This window comes from Somniosus microcephalus, chromosome 7, assembly GCF_052327205.1.
Source record: "Somniosus microcephalus isolate GS21.2 chromosome 7, FLI_Smic_1.0, whole genome shotgun sequence".
NCBI classification, from domain to species: Eukaryota; Metazoa; Chordata; class Chondrichthyes; order Squaliformes; family Somniosidae; genus Somniosus; species Somniosus microcephalus.
Window position 1 is genome coordinate 41,976,614 of NC_140993.1, and position 12,392 is coordinate 41,989,005.

Genomic DNA, 12,392 nt, shown 5'->3' on the forward strand with positions numbered 1-12,392 from the left:
AAGCGCAGCAAGGTGCTCTCAAGTCACTTCCAAGCGCTGGCCCCTTCTGGTCTGTGCAGCTTCAGGTGAGTGAGCAGCAGCCTGGTGCTCATCCTGCTGTTCCTGGTTCTGCTGCTGGAGATCCTCTAATGGCAAGAAGGGAAGGAAGAAAAGGCGTCCCATGCTTCTGGTAGATGCCTCCGCTGAGGAAGTGCTGAGTGAGGGTGGTGAGAGGGGCTTCCTAGGAGATCACATTGGAGAAGTGTGTGAGGCTCCAACCTTCCACAGCTGTGCCTAAGCCTTGAAGAAGTAGCCCCAAACCTGCAACAACAAGGTCCTTCAACATACAAATGCTGTCCCTTTAAATCGCAGCTTTCCCGAATAACCTGCAGCTGAGAACAAGCAAACCGGCAAGCTTCACGCCAGGTTTCATCAGCGGGGTTCCCCGCAGGCGTGTTTAGCATGGGGAACCCCTGAAAATCGCAAGGGCACCCTAAAATGGCATTAAACATGCCAATAATTGGTGATCAGGGTCCCGACAGCCAGTCCTGCCAGCGGTGGGCGGGATTGATTCGAGTCGCGGAGAAACGGCGGTCCGAAAGTCGGATGGGGCAGGGAATCAGGTGGGCGGGGTCGCGACCCTCTATTTCGGCGATTTTTGGCCCCCGCCCGCATGAAAACCTGCCCGACGGCTGGCAGAAAATCGGGGCCAACGTTTCAGGTCGATGACCATTCATCAGAACTCCCCTTTAAGAATTGGCCAGTGCCAGTGTGTCTGTGTTCCATTGCTGAATGACATCACATGAGCTTCGCCAGCGCTGTGAGTTAGCGCCTCGCTCCTTGGCCTTTGCGCCTTAAGACAGATGTGAAGCGCCTGATTTAGTGCTCCAGTCACCTCCAGGGGCGATAAAAGCCAAGTTTGCAGTCGGAGGCGATAATTAACGCCAGGCGCTAATCTTTGCGCCCGGCCGATAATTGCGCCCCAAATGGGGCGATACCGAATTTCTCCCCCTTCATGTTTTATTTTATACCCTCACAGCCAGTAGAGAGGAGTGACTTTCAACTCGTCAGTCTGATCTGAACACATGCCCCACGGTTGAAAAGCCGGGCACAGGTTGTCCCCTTCAGCGCCCGAGCATAACAGCTGTGCCCACTGAGAGCACTAATTGCATCCGGCATCCATGATATTCAGTCCATAAAAAATAAAATAAGGAACAATCGTGGGCAACTTTTGCCTGAATTTGCAATAGGTGATCCAGCAGAAGAAACTCTTGCATCCATGCATTGAAGAGGAAAATCTGAAAATGTCTAACCCACTGAACCACTCAGTGCCCCAGGATTCATGACTAAACTGCTTCTATTTGCAGCATTTTTGCTTTTAAAATAATGGTGAGGCAAATGACGCTCAACATTATTTATGCACAAATGGCACAGCAACTTCAAGTGAGGACTGTAATGATCAGTAACATGTCATTCTAGAATGGTACACTAGGCGGAGCTGTATGTATATAAGAGTGGGCTGCCCACGATGCACCAGGCTACCCACAAGGCAGTAGTCAAGATGGATGCCTGCACACGAAGTCCACATGGCTGAATAAAGTGACTAGCTCAAGCTAGCTGTTCATAATGATAATGTCTATTTCTTTATGAACATAACAAGGACCAGATGCATGTATAAATGCAAATTTCCAAAGGTTCTGCTGCCCCGCCATTAGGCTCGCGAAAACGCCATCTCGCTGTCTGCCTCACCATTGAAATGCATTCAATGCGTGAAGTTGCTGTATTTGCACGGTAGATACGAACTAAACTCACCACAGAAAGTTAAGTCTTGCTTTGCAGCATAAGCACTTTTAACAATGTGGTAAGTGTTGATCACTGCCAATCAAACACGCTGACACTGAAAATTAACTAGTTCAAGTGTGGAGTCTCATTCCTTCAGCTTTTAATTGTTGGAGATTTTAAAAATGTAAAATGTAATTTAAAAAAAAATTGTTACTTTTCCTTTCTGTCTTTTTTTCTCTTTTAATCCAATTTTTCATTCCCTCTCATTATTCTTGCTGTAGCTGATTTGACATTGAATTCACCCGCTCTGATTCACCCTCCTTCTCAGTCCTTGCACTGTTAATTTCACAATCCTTCAATATGATTGGTTAATGAGATACACAGTTGCTTTCCCTGTTCTCTCAAGTCTCAGATGCCCGGTTTCCGGCATTGCGCCGTTATTAGCTCACACTTTCAGCAACTTGCCACGCAAAACATTAAAAGCCCTAAACGTGCGAGGGCAAGTCTAACTAACAGCAGACGCCGTGAGATGCACTGCTGCAGCAACATCTGGGCCAATGTTTTACCTGCCCTTAAAGGGTAGATTCTCCTTCAGTTAAACACAATTAAATGCAGAGATCAGGGTTTCTCTTTCCATTAAACAGATCAGAGTTGGCAATTAATTACATAAACTGGAGTTAGGAAACAGGAGTAGTTTCTTAATTGCAAACAGCAAAGCTGATATTAAATTAGACCAGGGATCATTATGAATTATACAAACTGGAATTTTAGCTAAAATAGAATCTAGGCTGCAAATAATTTAATGAATAGAAACTAGATTGTAGTGCAGTTTCAAAAAAAAAATTACTCAATGTACGGAGGAACAGTTGCCTCCCCTGCAGATGGTTACGTGCCTGCGTCCTAGGCCTCATCTGCCATTGTTTGGAGGTTTTACCAGTTCTTGGCTGGGGCACAAGATCAGTGGCACTACAATATAGGAACATAGGAACAGGAGCTGGCTACTTAGTCCCTCTAGCCTGTTCTGATATTCAATTAGATCATGGCTTTTTTTTTTATTCGTTTTTTATGGGATGTGGGCGTCGCCGGCAAGGCCAGCATTTATTGCCCATCCCTAGTTGCCCTCGAGAAGGTGGTGGTGAGCTGCCTTCTTGAACCACTGCAATCTGTGTGGTGGAGGTACTCCCACAGTGCTGTTAGGGAGGGAGTTCCAGGATTTTGACCCAGTGACAATGAAGGAATGGTGATATATTTCCAAGTCAGGATGGTGTGTGACTTGGAGGGGAACTTGGAGGTGATGGTGTTCCCATGCGCCTGCTGCCCTAGGTGGTAGGGGTCGCTTGTTTGGGAGGTGCTGCCGAAGAAGCCTTGGCGAGTTGCTGCAGTGCATCTTGTAGATGATACACACTGCAGCCACGGTGCGCCGGTGGTGGAGGGAGTGAATGTTTAAGGTGGTGGATGGGGTGCCAATCAAGCGGGCTGCTTTGTCCTGGATGGTGTCGAGCTTCTTGAGTGTTGTTGGAGCTGCACTCACCCAGGCAAGTGGAGAGTATTCCATCACACTCCTGACTTGTGCCTTGTAGATGGTGGGAAGGCTTTGGGGAGTCAGGAGGTGGGACACGGTATCTTAATCATTTACCCGCCTCGATTCTCTTGCTCTTAATGTCAAGGGCCACTTGAAGGCAACTTAATCTACACCCTCAACAGTATTGATTCTGGACCAGCCCAGTTATGGGACCTTGCTACGTCGGGCATTCATTGCAAATCACTTTCATTTTCTTGGGCTTCGGAGATAAAGCAAGGGGATATAGCTAGGAAATGGGACTACCCGAGCATCCACAGAGCAAATGAAATGGCTCAATTCTCACCGCACCCCACCCCCCCACATATTTGTGGGTAAGTGCCCGACCTCCACTTGCCAGCTGGTACTATAGCAAAATAAAAATCAGGAGCTCATGCAGGTGTGAAAAATCCTGAGTTCTGATCAGTATTCAATCACTCTGGGGTACAATATTGCGGTAAAGTTATTAGCCAATGCTAAGACTGCGGTTCTTGATAAAATCGCACTAGAAAAAGCCCCTATGCGCGCAACACACACAGCCAGGCAGTCCATCTGGGGATGGAAGTGGAAAAGGGCATAGAAGATACTGGCACAGTTGAGTCCGTTTCTATCACCAGTAACACCATCATAGCTGCGTGATGGTCCAAGTGTCAAAACTGCCCGACTCTCCCTAATGAAGAGACTTTGTAGGTCAAACCACAGACTCATTAGCTATAAGGAAGGTGGAGGCTGTAGTTAAGGTCTGAAGTTACTAACGTCAATATTCAGGCCCAAGGGCTTGAGGAGTGCCCAGGAACAGGATACGGTGCTTCTCCTGGAGTTTGTGTTGAGCTTTGTTGGAATAGTGTAGACAGAAGAAATAACTTGCATTCATATAGTGCCTTTCACAACCTCAGGACGGCCCAAGTGTTTTACAGCCAATTAAGTAGTACAGTCATAGAGTCATAGAGTAATACAGCACGGATAGAGGCCCTTCGGCCCATCGTGTCCGCGCCGGCCATCAAGCCCTGTCTAATCTAATCCCATATTCCAGCATTTGGTCCGTAGCCTTGTATGCTATGGCATTTCAAGTGCTCATCCAAATGCTTCTTAAATGTTGTGAGGGTTTCTGCCTCCACAACCCTTTCAGGCAGTGAGTTCCAGACTCCAACCACCCTCTGGGTGAAAAAGTTCTTTCTCAAATCCCCTCTAAACCTCCCGCCCTTTACCTTGAATCTATGCCCCCTAGTTATTGACCCCTCTACTAAGGGAAAAAGCTCCTCAGCATCCATCCTATCTATGCCCCTCATAATTTTGTACACCTCAATCATGTCCCCCCTCAGCCTCCTCTGCTCCAAGGAAAACAAACCCAATCTGCCCAGTCTCTCTTCATAGCTGAAGCGCTCCAGCCCTGGTAACACCCTGGTGAACCTCCTCTGCACCCTCTCTAACGCGATCACATCCTTCCTGTAGTGTGGCGACCAGAACTGCACACAGTATTCCAGCTGTGGCCTAACCAGTGTTTTATACAGCTCCATCATAACCTCCTTGCTCTTATATTCAATGCCTCGGCTAATGAAGGCAAGTATCCCATATGCCTTTTTTACCACCTTATCCACCTGTTCCGCCGCCTTCAGGGATCTGTGTACTTGCACACCCAGATCCCTCTGACCCTCCGTCTTGCCTAGGGTCTTTCCATTCATTGTGTATTCCCTTGCCTTGTTAGTCCCCCCAAAGTGCATCACCTCGCATTTTTCCGGGTTAAATTCCATTTGCCACTGTTCCGCCCATCTGACCAACCCATCTATATCGTCCTGTAGACTGAGGCTACCCTCCTCGCTATTTACCAACCTACCAATTTTTGTATCATCCGCGAACTTACTGATCATACCTTTTACATTCATATCCAAGTCATTAATGTAGACCACAAACAGCAAGGGACCCAGCACCGATCCCTGTGGTACCCCACTGGCCACAGGCTTCCAGTCACAAAAACAACCTTCGACCATCACCCTCTGCCTTCTGCCACTAAGCCAGTTTTGTATCCAACGTGCCAAGGCACCCTGGGTTCCATGGGCTCTTACCTTCTTGACCAGTCTCCTGTGCGGGACTTTATCGAAGGCCTTACTGAAATCCATGTATACCACATCCACTGCGTTACCCTCATCCACACACCTAGTCACCCCCTCAAAAAAGTCAATCAAATTAGTCAGACATGATCTTCCCTTGACAAAGCCATGCTGACTATCCCTGATTAATCCTTGCCTCTCCAAGTGGAGACAAATTTTGTCCCTCAGAATTTTTTCCAATAATTTTCCTACCACTGATGTTAGGCTCACTGGCCTGTAGTTCCCCGGTTTTTCCCTACTACCCTTCTTGAATAATGGTACTACATTAGCGGTTCTCCAGTCCTCTGGCACATCCACTGTGGCCAGAGAGGTCCTGAATATATGTGTTAGAGCCCCCGCAATCTCTTCCTTTGCCTCACACAGCAGCCTGGGATACATTTCATCCGGGCCTGGGGATTTATCCATTTTTAGGCCAGCTAAAACCGCCAATACCTCCTCCCTTTCGATGTTAATATGTTCGAGCATATCACAGTCCCCCCGCCCTATTTCTATGTCTACATCGTCCTTCTCCATAGTGAAAACAGATGCAAAAAATTCATTTAGAACCCCTCCTACATCTTCCGGCTCCACACACAGATTGCCACTTTTGTCCCTAATGGGCCCTATTTTTTCCCTAGTTATCCTCTTACCCTTAATATACTTATAGAACATCTTAGGATTTTCCTTTATTTTGCTCGCCAGTGTTATTTCATGGCCCCTCCTTGATCTTCTAATTTCTTTTTTAAGTATCCCCCTGCACTTTTTGTACTCCTCTAGGGCTTCCTCCGTCTTTAGCCTTTTGTATCTACCAAAAGCCCTCCTTTTTTTCCTAATCCATTCACGTATATCCCCTGACATCCAAGGTTCCCTGTGATTTTTGGAACCACTCTTGACCTTTACGGGAACATGTTGCCATTGTATGATCTCAATCTCCCTTCTGAAAGCCTCCCATTGCTCCGATGCGGATTTTCCTACAAGTAGCTGACCCCAGTCCATTTTGGCCAGATCCTGCCTTATCCTATTAAAATCGGCCTTCCCCCAATTTAGAACCTTTATTTCCGGCCCATCCCTGTCCTTTTCCATGACCACCTTAAATCTTACCATATTATGGTCACTATCACCAAAGTGCTCACCTACTAGCACTTTTTCCACTTGGCCGGCCACATTCCCTAGAATTAGGTCCAGTACCGCCCCCTCTCTTGTAGGACTTTCTACATGCTGGCTCAAAAAGCTCTCCTGGATGCACTTTAAGAATTCTACACCCTCTGAGCCTTTCACACTCTGACTATCCCAGTTAATATTGGGGAAGTTGAAATCCCCCATTATTATTACCCTATTATTTGCACATTTCTCTGAGATTTGCCTACATATCTGTTCCTCTATCTCCCCCTGACTGTTTGGAGGCCTATAGTACACTCCCAGCAAAGTGCTTGCCCCCTTTTTGTTTTTAAGCTCCACCCATATGGCCTCATTAGAGGAACCTGCTAATATATCATCCCTCCTTACTGCAGTAATTGACTCCTTAATTAATATTGCGACACCCCCTCCTCTTATACCTCCCCCTCTGTCTCGCCTGAAGACTCTGTACCCCGGAATATTGAGCTGCCAGTCTTGCCCCTCCCTCAACCATGTCTCCGTGATAGCAACAATATCATACTCCCATGTGTTTATCAACACCTTCAGTTCATCCACCTTATTTGCAAGACTCCATGCATTAAAATAGATGCCATCCAGCCTTGCCCTTATATATTTGCCCTTATATAGTCGCTATTGCAATGTAGGAATACGGCAGCCAATTTGCAAACAAGGTCCCACAAACAGCAATGAAATAAATGACCAGGTTATCTGATTTTAGGTGTTGGTTGAAGGATAAATATTTTCCGTGACACCTGGAAAACTCCCCTTGCTCTTCTTTGAATAGTGCTGTGGGATCATTTACATCCACCTGACAGGCCGTGGGGGCTGGAGACCCTTCGTCACAGGACACAGCGATGGAGGAGAAAGTCTGCGTCCTTGGTGCTGCAAGCTTTTTTTGCCCTTTAACGTTCGCACACCCGATCATGCTTTACCAGCATTTTGTGTTTCAATTTGCAGACTCTCTGTTTTCAATCTGTCTCTGATCTACTCCCAGTTCTGACGAAGGGTCATCGACCTGAAACGTTAACTCTGTTTCTCTCTCCACAGATGCTGCCTGACCTGCTGAGTATTGCCAGCATTTTCTGTTTATATTTCAGGTTTCCAGCATCCGCAGTTTTTTGCTTCTGTTTTTGTCTCTGATCTACTAATCTCTTCCTTTGGTTGCTTTTCACTGCCTTAGCTGTTCACTTGCTTTTTTCTTTGCTTTCTCGAATGTCTTTAATGGTTTCTTTCATTGTCTGATGTAAAGGTAATTTAATAAAGGTCAAAAGTAATCTGGGATGTTATGATTAAGGTTATCCACCAGGTGGTGCTGTAGCCAATGCTGCTACTAAGGTCAGAGGTTTGCTTCCTGTTAAGGTCAGAGGTTTGCTTCCTGTATAGGTCAGCACAAGGTGGAATGCCAGGATGCTGATGCAGGCTGTCTGTAAATGTGTTTCCCAGTTGTTAATAAAGTACTCGTGTTAATTCTAACATCTAGCCTCTGAGTTCCTTGTTCCACTTTCAGGATTTATCACAAGGTCATTTAGCAACCTCCTGTTTTTCATTGAAACCAGTGAGATATACTTCCTTCAATACTTCCACATTCTTTGATTTTTCTTCCCTCCCCTTTTCTTTTCGATTATATTAAAATTTTTATTCATCTTTCATTTTTCAGTTCTGAAGAAGGGTTGACACCCAAAACCATAACGTTGCCTCTCTGCACAGAAGCTGAATGTTTGCAACATTTTCTGTTTCTGCTTCAGATTACCAGTATTTGCAGGTTCTTTTTTAAATTCTGTTTTTGGGGTGTTGGTTCAGGGAAATATCTTGTCCAAGAGGCCAGGAGAACGCTTATCAAAGAGTGCCATGGCATCTTTTACATCTACTTCCCAGTAACCCCAAAGGTGTGGCTCACAGGGGCCAGAGGTTTTTTGTGCAGTGCTGCTCCTCCTGGCTGCACAACGATAAAGGTTAAATAAAATACTTTAGCCCTTTTCTGAGCAGTCTCCAGCAGCCCTTTTAAGGATCTTTGGTTAGGGCCACTCAACATCGGTAGATCGTGCGCCGCACACACTCGGCCCTTTAGTACCTCAAGTTTACAATCAGGGTTCCATGTGGGTCATTGGTTTCTGACTTGAATATGACAAGTGGCCTCACGCCTGAAATAGGCTGCCCTACCAAAATGGCAGCTGCTGGAGCACCAGCATAACTGGAGCAGTAAGTGAGCCAACACCATTTTCAGGCCACTGCTGCCCAGTTTACATCAAGCAGGGGCACTTAAAATCGGCCGCAACTACACTACACAATTTGTGTCAATGCAAAGCCAAAACTTCGTGGTATAAGTGATCTATAAGGCTAATTACTATTCCTAGAATAAACTGGAACCTTTTCTTATTCAAAGAGCACACGCTATGTAGCACTTTACAGCCAATGAAGTGCTTTTGAAGTGTAGTCGCTGTTGTAATGTAGGCACAAAACTACCAGAGCAGGCTTTTCAATATAGCTATTTTGCCCAGGCGCTCCAAGCCCAGACGCTTCTGCTTTGCCTGCCACTGTGTCGAACACTGTGTGACTTGAATCAAGAGTTAATTAAACATTGACTCTGCAGTATATTCAACATCATTATCCACTTTATGAATACTTATAAGTGTCACTGCTGTAATTGTGTTTTCATCACTTGTGAAAAATTAAGGACAGATATCCTGCTAAAGCCAATTATCAACTTCCTCTGCAGTCCCATCCAACACCATAACATAAACATTCAAATAACATATTTTAAACTACTACTGTGTGCATGAGCTAATTGCAGCAACTAAATGGAGTTAAATTGTGTTATTGAATAATGAAGCGCCACCAAAGCTTTGTTTATATTAGGGTTTGTTCTCAGCAGCCCTGCAAGCATCGTCTGTTGGCAGCTTATTTACCGATGAGGTCATGGGCGACCCAGCAAGCTGGGGCACCAAGTAAGGCCAGCCTCCTCCCATAGGCTAAAGAGACACCTGATCCAGCCAAGGCGGCAGCTAGGAAGACAGAGGGAGAAATAGGAAGGGCAAATCAGCTAGAGTCACTTCCATTTATTTTTTTTAAATCAAACTATTATCGCACAGCAACACTCTGGCACAGTTTGACCATCTGTTTGCTGGGGTGGAAAATAATACAGAAAGGAACAGTTAACTGAAAAGGTGGCAAGATAAACTAATCTCGCCATGAGAAATGAACTATAGTTAGCACTCCTGAACACGATCCAATGGCTTCTGTTGGAGAGTGCAAGTGTGAATGTGTGAATATGCGTCCGACCCCATATCCTCTCCATCACCAAGACCGCCTACTTCCACCTCCGTAACATCGCCCGTCTCCGCCCCCACCTCAGCTCATCTGCTGCTCAAATCCATGCATTTGTTACCTCTAGACTCGACTATTCCAAAGCTCTCCGGGCTTGCCTCCCACCTTGCACCCTCCGTAAACTCAAGCTCATCTAAAACACTGCTGCCCGTGTCCTAACTCGCAGCACGTCCCGTTCACCCATCACCCCGTGCTCGCTGACCTATATTGGCTGCCTGTCTGGCAACACCTTGATTTTAAAATTCTCATCCCCGTTTTCAAATCCCTCCACCGCCTCACCCCTGCCTATCTCTGTAATCTCCTCCAGTTCCACAACCCTGACGAGATCTTAGCGCTCCTCCAATTCTGGCCTCTTGTGCATCCACAATTTTTATTGCTCCGCCTTTGGCAGCCGTGCTACCCCAGGCCCCAAGCTTTGGAATTCTCCTAATATCTCATCTCCTCCGGCATGGGCTCAATGGGCCAAATGGCCTCCTTCTGTGCCGTAACCATTCTATGATTCTATGTGGCTCAGTGTCAAATTTTGTTTGATTACGCTCCTGCGAAGCACCGTGGGACGTTTTATCATGTTAAAGGCGCTATGTAAATGCACGTTGTAGTTGTGAGAACAGCACCACACATAGCTTAGATACCCTCACAGTAGAACAACCTCCCTGCACTTAGTGTCTAGGCTCGTGCATGAAGAACAGCCTCTTGGATGATATGCACTGGATTGCTAGTATCATGCAATCACCCAAGCCAAGCGTTAACGTCTTGAGGAGAGGAGGGACGCAAGGGAGAAAGGGAATAAAAGTGGAAAATTAGTTAGAAAAAACTCTCTGCACATTACATATAAAATACAGTACAACTAATAGCTATTCATAATGGACCCAAGAATAATCTCTTATAATGAAGAACCTCTTTAAAGAATTAATAATGAATTCATCGGAATTGCCAACTAATTCTCAGAGTTATAATGGGGAATCTCTCCATAATTAGTGGAGAATCCCAGTCCACCTTTGTTATCATGTCTAACTCCATAAAGGCACTTTGGGCTAGAAATTCATCTACTTACCGCAACTCTGTAGCGCCATCAAATGGCAAAAAAAATGGCAGCCGCCACTCTTTTGCCAGCCGGTGGCGGGTCCCGTGGCATTTGCCATTTTCCTCCCACTCTTTGCGCTGCCAGTAACTGGCAGCTCCCTGGAAAAAAAAGTGACGTGGTGATGTCAATCGGCGTGCAACGCCGACTTATCACCACTCCGAACTTCGACCCTCACGCTGAATTCAGCGCTGGGTCCTAAGCACGCCAGGTAAATCTGCCATGCAAGCAGGCTGACAGTGGTGATGCCAGCACCTCTTAAAGGGACACACACATCTTTCAGTTAAGTTTGGATTTAAGCTTTTGGACTGTTTTTTTTATTTTATTGAAATAGTGACTTGCTGCAATAGTTGTTAAAAGTTTTTTTTAAGTGTGATGGGAGTGCTGCTGGACACTTGCAAGGCCTCAGATGGTAAAGGAAGGCCTCTGAGAAGACGGAAAATGCTGCAAATACTCAGCAGGTCAGGCAACATCTGTGGAGCGAGAAACAGAGTTCACGTCTCAAGTCGAGATGCTGCCTGACCAGCTGAGTATTTCCAGAATTTTACGCTGTCATTTCAGATTTACAGCATCCGCTCGCAGAGGGAAGAGGAAGACACAGAAGAGTAAGAAGCCAAAGAGGAGGAAGCAGAAGGAAGAATGCAACCCAGACAGCCCCTTTCTGGCCGGGATATCCAGGATGGAAGCATCTGTCTGCGGTACCAGTAACCACAACCCCAATTCTCCTTCCCACATTTGTCCCACACCTTAGCTTCCCTATTTTTTTAAATATTCATTCATGGAATGTGGACATCACTGGCAAGGCCAGCATTCATTGCCTATCCCTAGTTCCCCTGAGAAGGTGGTGGTGAGCTGCCTTCTTGAACCACTGAAGTCCGTATGGTGAAGGTACTCCCACAGTGCTGTTAGGGAGGGAGTTCCAGGACTTTGATCCAGCAACGATGAAGGAACAAAGATATACTTCCAAGTCAGGATGGTGTGTAACTTGGATGGGAACTTGGAGGTGGTGGTGTTCCCATGCGCCTGCTGCCCTTGTCCATCTAGGTGGAAGAAGTCGCGGGTTTGGGAGGTGTTGCCGAAGATGCCTTGGCGAGTTGCTGCAATGCATCTTGTAGATGATACACACTGCAGCTACGGTACGCCGGTGGTGGAGGGAGTGAATGTTTAAGGCGGTGGATGGGGTGCCATTCAAGTGGGCTGCTTTGTCTTGGATGCTGTCGAGCTTCTTGAGTGTTGTTGGAGCTGCACTCATCCAGGCAAGTGGAGAGTATTCCATCACACTCCTGACTTGTGCCTTGTAGATGGTGGAAAGGCTTTGGGGAGTCGAGGTGAGACACTGTTACTGACCACAACGTCCTCTTGGGCACAATGCTGAGATAAAAGCAACCACAAAGCAAACATTCCAATCCAACTTTATAGAAACATAGAAGATAGGAGCAGGAGT

At 46.3% G+C, this 12,392-nt stretch overlaps 1 protein-coding gene across 1 annotated transcript in view; it reads right to left on the reverse strand.

The window, feature by feature from the left end:
• The window catches only part of tsnare1 (T-SNARE Domain Containing 1), an 840,454-nt gene that overhangs the window by 349,894 nt on the left and 478,168 nt on the right, over positions 1–12,392 (reverse strand). The gene's annotated exons all lie outside the window — the stretch shown is intronic.